Source organism: Balaenoptera acutorostrata, chromosome 17, assembly GCF_949987535.1.
Source record: "Balaenoptera acutorostrata chromosome 17, mBalAcu1.1, whole genome shotgun sequence".
Classification (NCBI taxonomy): domain Eukaryota; kingdom Metazoa; phylum Chordata; class Mammalia; order Artiodactyla; family Balaenopteridae; genus Balaenoptera; species Balaenoptera acutorostrata.
The window spans coordinates 72,859,446-72,867,611 of record NC_080080.1 but is presented as its reverse complement, the minus strand read 5'-3'; the positions used below and the strand labels follow the sequence as shown (position 1 = coordinate 72,867,611).

General features: G+C 37.4%; 1 non-coding gene and 1 pseudogene across 1 annotated transcript; one reads left to right on the top strand and one right to left on the bottom strand.

The window, feature by feature from the left end:
• The first annotated feature begins 243 nt into the window (after window positions 1-243).
• Window positions 244-8,166, top strand: part of LOC103014873 (UDP-GalNAc:beta-1,3-N-acetylgalactosaminyltransferase 1-like) — a 28,431-nt pseudogene continuing 20,508 nt past the window's right edge.
• Window positions 1,566-1,668, bottom strand: LOC114236155 (U6 spliceosomal RNA). The gene has a single exon (XR_003622167.1). It is a non-coding gene; the product is annotated as a U6 spliceosomal RNA (small nuclear RNA).

Here is an 8,166-nt window from a genome sequence, read left to right as displayed (position 1 = left end):
CATGGCAAATGTTTTAATTAAAGCATGGAATACGGAAAACAGAAGACTTCAGCTAGTGCTTTAGTCTCATCTGAAATTCTACAGGCGTGTATCTTATAAGCAGTATATGACAGAGTTTTAAGCCAATCTGAGAGTCTGTTTTTCAATAGAAATTTCAAGCATTATTTTTGACTACCACTTGCTACGGAACGTTCAGTTGATGAAACTGAAGGTCTTTCACTCAGAAGAAGTAAATCCAGAACCCGAGGCTCCCGTACTCCTGAGCTTCTGTGAATGGCCCCAGCGCTCCTAACCACCCTTCCGGGTAGGATGTCACTGAGATCCCTGGAGCCTCCTGCTGCTGTCTCTCCTGGGTTTCCTGGTGATGTGGTACCTCAGTCTTCCCCACTACAAAGTGATAGAACGCGTGAACTGGGTGTACTTCTATGACTATGAGCCCATTTACAGACAAGACTTCCACTTCACACTTCGAGAGCATTGGAACTGCTCTCATCAAAACGCACGTCTTGTCATCCTGGTGACCTCACACCCCTCAGATGTGAAAGCCAGACCGGCCATTAGAGTTACTTGGGGTGAAAAGAAGTCTTGGTGGAGATATGAGGTTCTTACATTTTTCTTATTAGCCCAATAGGCTGAAAGGGAAGGCAAAGTATTAGCATTATCCTTAGAGGATGAACACCTCCTTTATGGCAAAATAATACAAGATTTTTTAGACACATACAATAATCTGACCTTGAAAACAATTATGGCATTTAAGTGGGTAACTGAGTTTTGCCTCAATGCAAGGTACATCATGAAGACAGACACTGATGTTTTCATCAATACTGGCAATTTAGTGAAGTATCTTTTAAATTTAAACCACTCAGAGGAGTTTTTCACAGGTTATCCTCTAATTGATAATTATTCCTATAGAGGATTTTAACAAAAACCCCATATTTCATACCAGGGGTATCCCTTCAAGGTGTTTCCTCCCTACTGCAGCGGGTTGGGTTATATAATATCCAGAAATTTGGTGCCAAGAATCTATGAAATGATGAGTCACGTAAAACCCATCAAGTTTGAAGATGTTTATGTTGGGATCTGTTTGAATTTATTAAAAGTGGACATTCATATTCCAGAAGACACCAACCTTTTCTTTTTATATAGGATCCATTTGAATGTCTGTCAAATCAGATGCATGATTGCAGCCCATGGCTTTTCTTCCAAGGAAATTATCACATTTTGGCAGGCTATGCTAAGGAACACCACCTGCCATTTTTTCCCCTTATATCAGTGTTTATTTATTTTTTTGTTGATTTTTTTAGCATCTTTATTGGAGTATAATTGCTTTACAATGGTGTGTTAGTTTCTGCTGTATAACAAAGTGAATCAGCTATACGTATACATGTATCCCCATATCTCCTCCCTCTTGTGTCTCCCTCCCACCCTCCCCATCCCATCCCTCTAGGTGGTCACAAAGCACCGAGCTGATCTCCCTGTGCTATGCGGCTGCTTCCCACTAGCTATCTATTTTACATTTGGTAGTGTATATATGTCCATGCCACTCTCTCACTGCGTCCCAGCTTAAAAATATGGAACGCTTCACGAATTTGCATGTCATCCTTGCACAGGGGCCATGCTAATCTTCTCTGTATTGTTCCAATTTAGTATATGTGCCGAAGCAAGCACCCACATGCCGTTATTAATTTGACATTCTACCCAAAGCCTAGAGAAGGGAGGGATACTTTGTGGAGACTGTTAAAATTAGACTGTGAAATCTCCAATGGAAGACTCATGGGAAGGTCATTGTGTGGCTTACACGGAACCAAAACTCATGAAGAGCCCATAGGCTGGACACTGGAGGGTTGCACTTGACCTGTGGTTTATTTTGACAACAATCAAGTCAGGCCTTTTAAAGATGATATTCAGAGGAATTAAACATCTTACAAAGGAATAGGAGGTTTTTGTTAATAAAACAAACAATTTCAACATGTCATTCTATAGATTAGAATTTCTTAAATGGGTTTCATTGAATTATAAGCTCATTTGTCCATAACAACAAAGCAGTGTGGAGTATTCTTCATTGAACAATCTAGTCAGTTCAGGGTTTTGTGTATATCTTACATGGATTACAGTTTTTAAAATACACAGTTCTGTGTAAAAAAACTGAAGTTATACTGAACAAAATTTCATCTGTTTTTGGTCATTTGGAAGATACTTCAGGATGTTTCAGTATTTCAGAGTTATCAATTATTATTTAATGTTGCTTAGAGTTTTGCACTTTTATGGGTGTTTGAAGTTATGGTTGTTTCAATACTGTATAAACAGAATAGTGAAAATCACTATATTTAAACTTCTTTTCCAGTTACTTCACTAATGAGTTAATTATGAATAGCTCCATTAATGTGTAGTCATTGGTCATTATTGCATATCAGTAATCTCTTGAACTTTGATAAATATTTTGTCATGGTAATATAGAGAAGAATTAAAGCAAGAAGATCTGAATTATTGTCTTGTTTTTAAAAATATAATCCCCGGTGTTTTTAGATGTCACTTCATCTGTCTCATTTTTCCACCTGGAAATTAGGAGTAGTGTAGAATGCCAGGCAGCATGTTTCCTTTTGGAAAGGACTCTGAAGCCAAAAAGAAAAGAGAGAATGTGGTGGCCAGAATATTATGAAAGGAGTGTCATATTTCAGTGATTGAGTTGGAAAGAGAAGACTAAAGATTCGAGCTGCATTGTTAACTGCTCCGCGTTTTTTCTCATTAACAATCAGTTTGAGAATAAAAAGAAAAAAGAAAAAACACTGCTGCTCTTGTTATTAGTTTCACATCAAGAGGAAAGCCCTACTATGTGGTCTAAAATCAAGTTTGATTTCCATGTCATGGAGAAGCACATTTTTTCATAGGAGTGATATAGGTCACCTTTGACCTGCTAGTTGGTCCAAGAGGAGCACTCCTTGCCCCCATATTCTTGGGATTGTGCAATTTCCCATTATGCCTGATATGGGACAAGTGATTCCTTTCATCTGGATTATATGATGGTGAAAGATCAAATCTGTTGGCAGGAAATATGAACTTGAAAGTGTATAGTCAGCTCTTGTAATGCTCATATATTTATAGTTCTCCTATAAGAAAAGCTTAATTTCAGTTAGAACCATTATAATGTTTGATTCTCTATAACAAGGCTATTTCCATTTCCCTCATCCCAGACCTGATCCAGTTACAATAAAATCAATTAAATGAAAAAAAGAAAATGGGGAGAAATTTAACTGGCTGAACTTCCAGTGGAATGAGTTATTTTGGGCTAATTTTCTGCTATGGTTGTGAGAAATCAATAGATTTTGCAGAATTTTGAAAAGCAGCCTTTACTGATTAAGAACATGTTTGGCTGCCTGCAACAGAAGGAAAGTCAATTATAGCGGCTTCATACAACATACGTTAAGGTTTTCATCTAACAATTAAGCCTAGACCCAGGGTGGTACAGCACATTCTATCATTGTTCCAGGCTCTTTCCTCCTTTGTACTTTCCTTGACACATGGTTTTACCCTCATGTGTGTCACCACATGGTCACAGAATGGCTGCTTCAGCTCAACCTTCGTGTCTGTGTGTCAGGCAGTCACTGAAGTGGGAAAGAAATCCACAGAAGCTTTCTGCTTATATCTCAATGGTCAGAAGTATGTCCCAAGGTCACCCTTATCTGTGATCAAGGTTGGAATATGGAGGGTTTATTTTTCTGGGCACATTTCCACCTTAAATAAAATCTGGATTCTCTCCTGAAAAGAGAAAAGGAGAATGGATAATAGGCAACGAGCAAAATCCACTACCTCATGTATATTTAACAAGTAGTTACATGAAAATAAATTTCATAATAAACTCAATGTAATCTCTTGAGGCAGAGCAGGATATCTGCTTTTGGGGAAAAAGGAGCATGGGAAAATATAGTGCAGTGCTATAGCACGTGAAACAAAACCCCTTGTTGTTGAAATTTGAAGGGAAATAAAGTTCATCCATTAACAAGGAATTTCCCAGTTGTGTGGTTTGCCCAGAGGATCAGATACTTTGTGAGCTCAGCATTGATCATCCCGCACTTTACAGCTCTCTGCAGTGTCATTATTATGGTTCATTATACTGTTTGCAACTATCTTGGCCAACCTTGAAGATGAGTTCAAAAAGGTCTTGTCTTGCAAACACTCCTCCAGCTCTGCCTACGCTGACTAAGTCAGCTAGGTTTATCTCCCATCCGCAAGTCATTAGGTGAGAAAAGCACTAAAGGAACTCAGGAGCTAAGGATCTTTTAAGGATCTTTGGTGCATCTACTGTCAGTGCATCGGAAGCCTCTGATCCGGGTACTTCTGTCCTATCGCCAGTGAGCATTGCTGGATTTCACCAGCTGTTAATCCCTGCTAAAGTGCTGGTGGATAAGTTAAAGCAATGTGTCTCGATTCTTTTCCACCAGCGTACCCTTAAGATATGGAACTAAACCTGGGAAGGTGTTGTGTGTGTGTATGAGGTGAGGTAGGGCGACAGCAATGCTTGTGTGTGTGTGTGTGTGTGTGTGTGTGTGTAAAACATGCCACCTGGTATGATTCACTTTTATTCTGGGAAACATCCCACAATTTACCTAGTGGGGAGGGGATTCTTCCACTCTCAATTTATAGACTTCTGTTGAAGTTCCAGGGTGGGTGTGACATTTGGCTAATTCTATAGCTGGCCACCATGATTCATTCAGTGACCCAACCGGAGTCAGTGAGATTCAAGGTTTCTTTTCTCCTGAGATTTCTAGGAAAGAGACTCTTGCTTTTTTCCCCCTGAGATTAAAGACAGAGAAGATATAAAATCTGAAGGGTTGGCACTCATCTTTTGGTTATAAGAATAAAGTCAGTATGGAGGAGAGAAGATTCTGAGAGAGGATGAAGAAAAACAAAGTCTAGGAGACATCTTTTGAGTCTCTGGACAAGCTGTATCCAAAGCCAGTCCCGTTCCTGGACTTTTCATTTATCTAAGCAAATATTTTGTGTGTGTGTGTTTAAGCCACCTGGGTACTTTGTGGCATTTGAAACAAACAAATGAAAATCACTAGCACGAACTCCATATCCTTGAAATTATTTGAAGTTTTGGGTTTCAGCCTAACAATTCACACACACTTAGCATTCTCCTCAACAATATAAATATATATACATATTTAAATAGAAAATGTATTTAAATTTTCATTTAAATCACTTCACTTTCTGCCTCAAAATTTTCAAGTAAAATTTATTTTCCAGGAGGAGATGTCATATTTATTATATAGTTTCTCATTCCCTTGACACAATTCTGCGTGTGCCAGGTGGTAGATCTACTGCAATTTTAGAAACATAAGCTTGAAGAGCTGTGCACACAAGTATAATAGGGAACTTCTGAATACAAAAAGTTTTCAGGACTCAAAAACATGGAATTATAATGGTAGGATAATAGGCTTTGGCACAAGAAGACCCATTTGGGACTTTACAAATAGGCAGCACTCACTCCATCCACAAATAAAGCGCTTTTTTTGTAGAGGAATACATAAATATAAAAATTCCATAAGCTAGTAACCAGTGGGGTTCACAATCTGAATTTTAACAACTTTATTGAAATAGCTCTGTGTAAGCAGAGATATCCCACGTTATAAAGTGTGACACCTGACGTTGAAGGAAACCAAGCATAATGCTAATGCTTCTGGGAAGTGTGTTTCCTTTAAAAAAAAAATCCTCAGGATATTATTTCCCTACAGCACAATGTGTTTTAAATTATGGACTACTGAGACCAGTTTTTTCACAAAGTTAGTTTAAACCCCTATTTTTCAAAGGGTTCAGATCTGAGGTGGGTGTGAAAAACAGTATAGATGCCCGATTCATGCTCTGTGAAAGTCCTTCTTTCCAATCCAGAGCCCAATGTGCATAAACTGAGGAAGATTGCAGATGACCAAGACATCAAGCCTTTCATCAAATTTCTTTCAAGTGAACTTCTTAAGCAGAAGTTCATTTACCATAGAGTAGAATACATTTGATTCAAAAGGGTTATTTCAACATCTGTATGATTCCAGAAATCCTGAAGAAATGAGGAAAATTCAGCCGAGTATCCTGATGTCTTTGTTCACTTATTAGCTAATACTTCAGTAATGGAAGGCATAAGGATTTTTGTCTTTACATCTTTATTCATTGAATCTTAAGGCAGCACTGAATTCTAGATACTATGGGATCTCTTCTGTGGTCACTAGTCTAAAGAACCTCAATGAAGGCTTCAACATTTCCACCTCTTTCTCTATATTTTATTTTCATGAGCTTTCTTCACATAGGAGGCTCTAGAATACTATGCAGTGGTCATAAAGTAGAGCAAATAATTTAATATCCCACCTCCAAATCTTCTGCAATAGCAAAATCTTAGCAAGAAAGGAGAGTATCACTCTTCATCTTCAGCTCTCCTTCATCTGACCTGAAGGTTACTGGCTCCAACATTTGCTGTTTTGTTTTGAACCGCAGTATTATATTTGAACATACAATGATTTTTTTCCCTTGACTGAGCCCTACTTTGGTGATTTTTTTTTCCAGTCAAACTAAGGAACTTAAGATCACTTTGCTACTGCAAGGATAAATGGGCAAGAGAAGTATCTTTCTGACATCAGGAAATATTTGCAGGGATCGTTTGTGTCCCAGGACCCTTTTGGATTTAACTTATCCCCTGCAAAAGAGAGTGTTGTTAGCTGTCATTGCTAAGAATAAGACGTCTATGTAGCTAAGAAAATAGCTACAAAAACTTAATATTGTCAGCAATATACGTAATGAAGACATTGAGAGCTATCTAGAATGTTTTATTCATGTTTGAATCACAAGAGGATTTGTTTTTCACTGCATGCAATAAGAGCAACCAAACAAAAGTATTCAAGAACTCTGTTTTCCCATCCCTTATTTTCTCAAGTTGTCCTAATATGATGATGTGACTTTGATCCTTGGTGATGGTAACTATTTGGGTGCTTCTCAATCTTTGTATCCACTTAAATACTCCACAAAAACTATTGAATGTGCTTTCAAGAATCTTATCTTAAAATAATGCCAACATACTAGTTCTTTAAGGATATACAAATGAAAAGGAGTGCTTATGTATTCATGAAAATTCTGGAATAGCAAATATCAGTTATGTGCTCTAGTAATAAAAGGACATCAGTTTTAAGAAAATGGCAGTGCTTAATTGAAGTCTACAAAATACGATTTGATCCTATCTCCCCCCTTAAATCTTCCAATGAGAAGTAATGAGTGGGTCCAGAAGCCCAAGCAGAGAAAAGAAAATTTATATTTATTAGATGTCTACCATGTTTTAGGTACTTTACACATATCAGTTCATTTATATTTATATTTTTTATTATAGAAGCAAATGAGGAAACGTGCATTAATCCAAATAATTCTAGTGATTCAAGAACCACAAAACAAAACAGGGAAAGGAGGTAACAATTTATGGCAAAGCCTTGATAACTATTTTGAAAAAATGGTGATATGTCTGAACAATGACAAACATGATGCTGTGACTATACAAGCCCTGGTTCCATGGCAACCCTGTCCCAGCCAATTGTGAAGAAGGCAGCCTGGTAATGGAAGAAGAAAATAAGATCTAAACTTTCAGACACTCCTTAACCTGTTCCTATTCCTGGAAATATGTTATATTCCAATTGCTATCTTTACTTCTTATACATACATCCTCTTCTTCTGTTTTTGGTAAAACACACATTTTAATTTATCATTTGATTATAGGTCAAACAGTTCAAAAGTGCTTCTGAAGAAGTTCTCCCACCCACCAACTCTATTCTTACTCCCCAGAGGTGATATTTTTTTGTGTCTGTTGTTAGCTTCATCAGTTGTATGCCCATAATTTTAAATAGTATTGTTATACTCTTACTTGTTGATTTTTAAATAGCATACTGTCCTATGATGCCACATGATGCAAGATAAAGATTTAACTCACATAAACTATCGGAATGGTGAGTGCATCTGGCAGGTAATTTGCATTTCTCATACTGATATTAAGGTTACACTAACCTCATTAATGGATTGGAAGGCATCCCCCCTTTTTTATCTTCTGGGAGAGCAAGCATAACATAAGAGATATTCACCTTTAAACTTTGGTGGAATTAACCTGTAAAAACATCTATTTCAACTTCTTTAATAGCTATA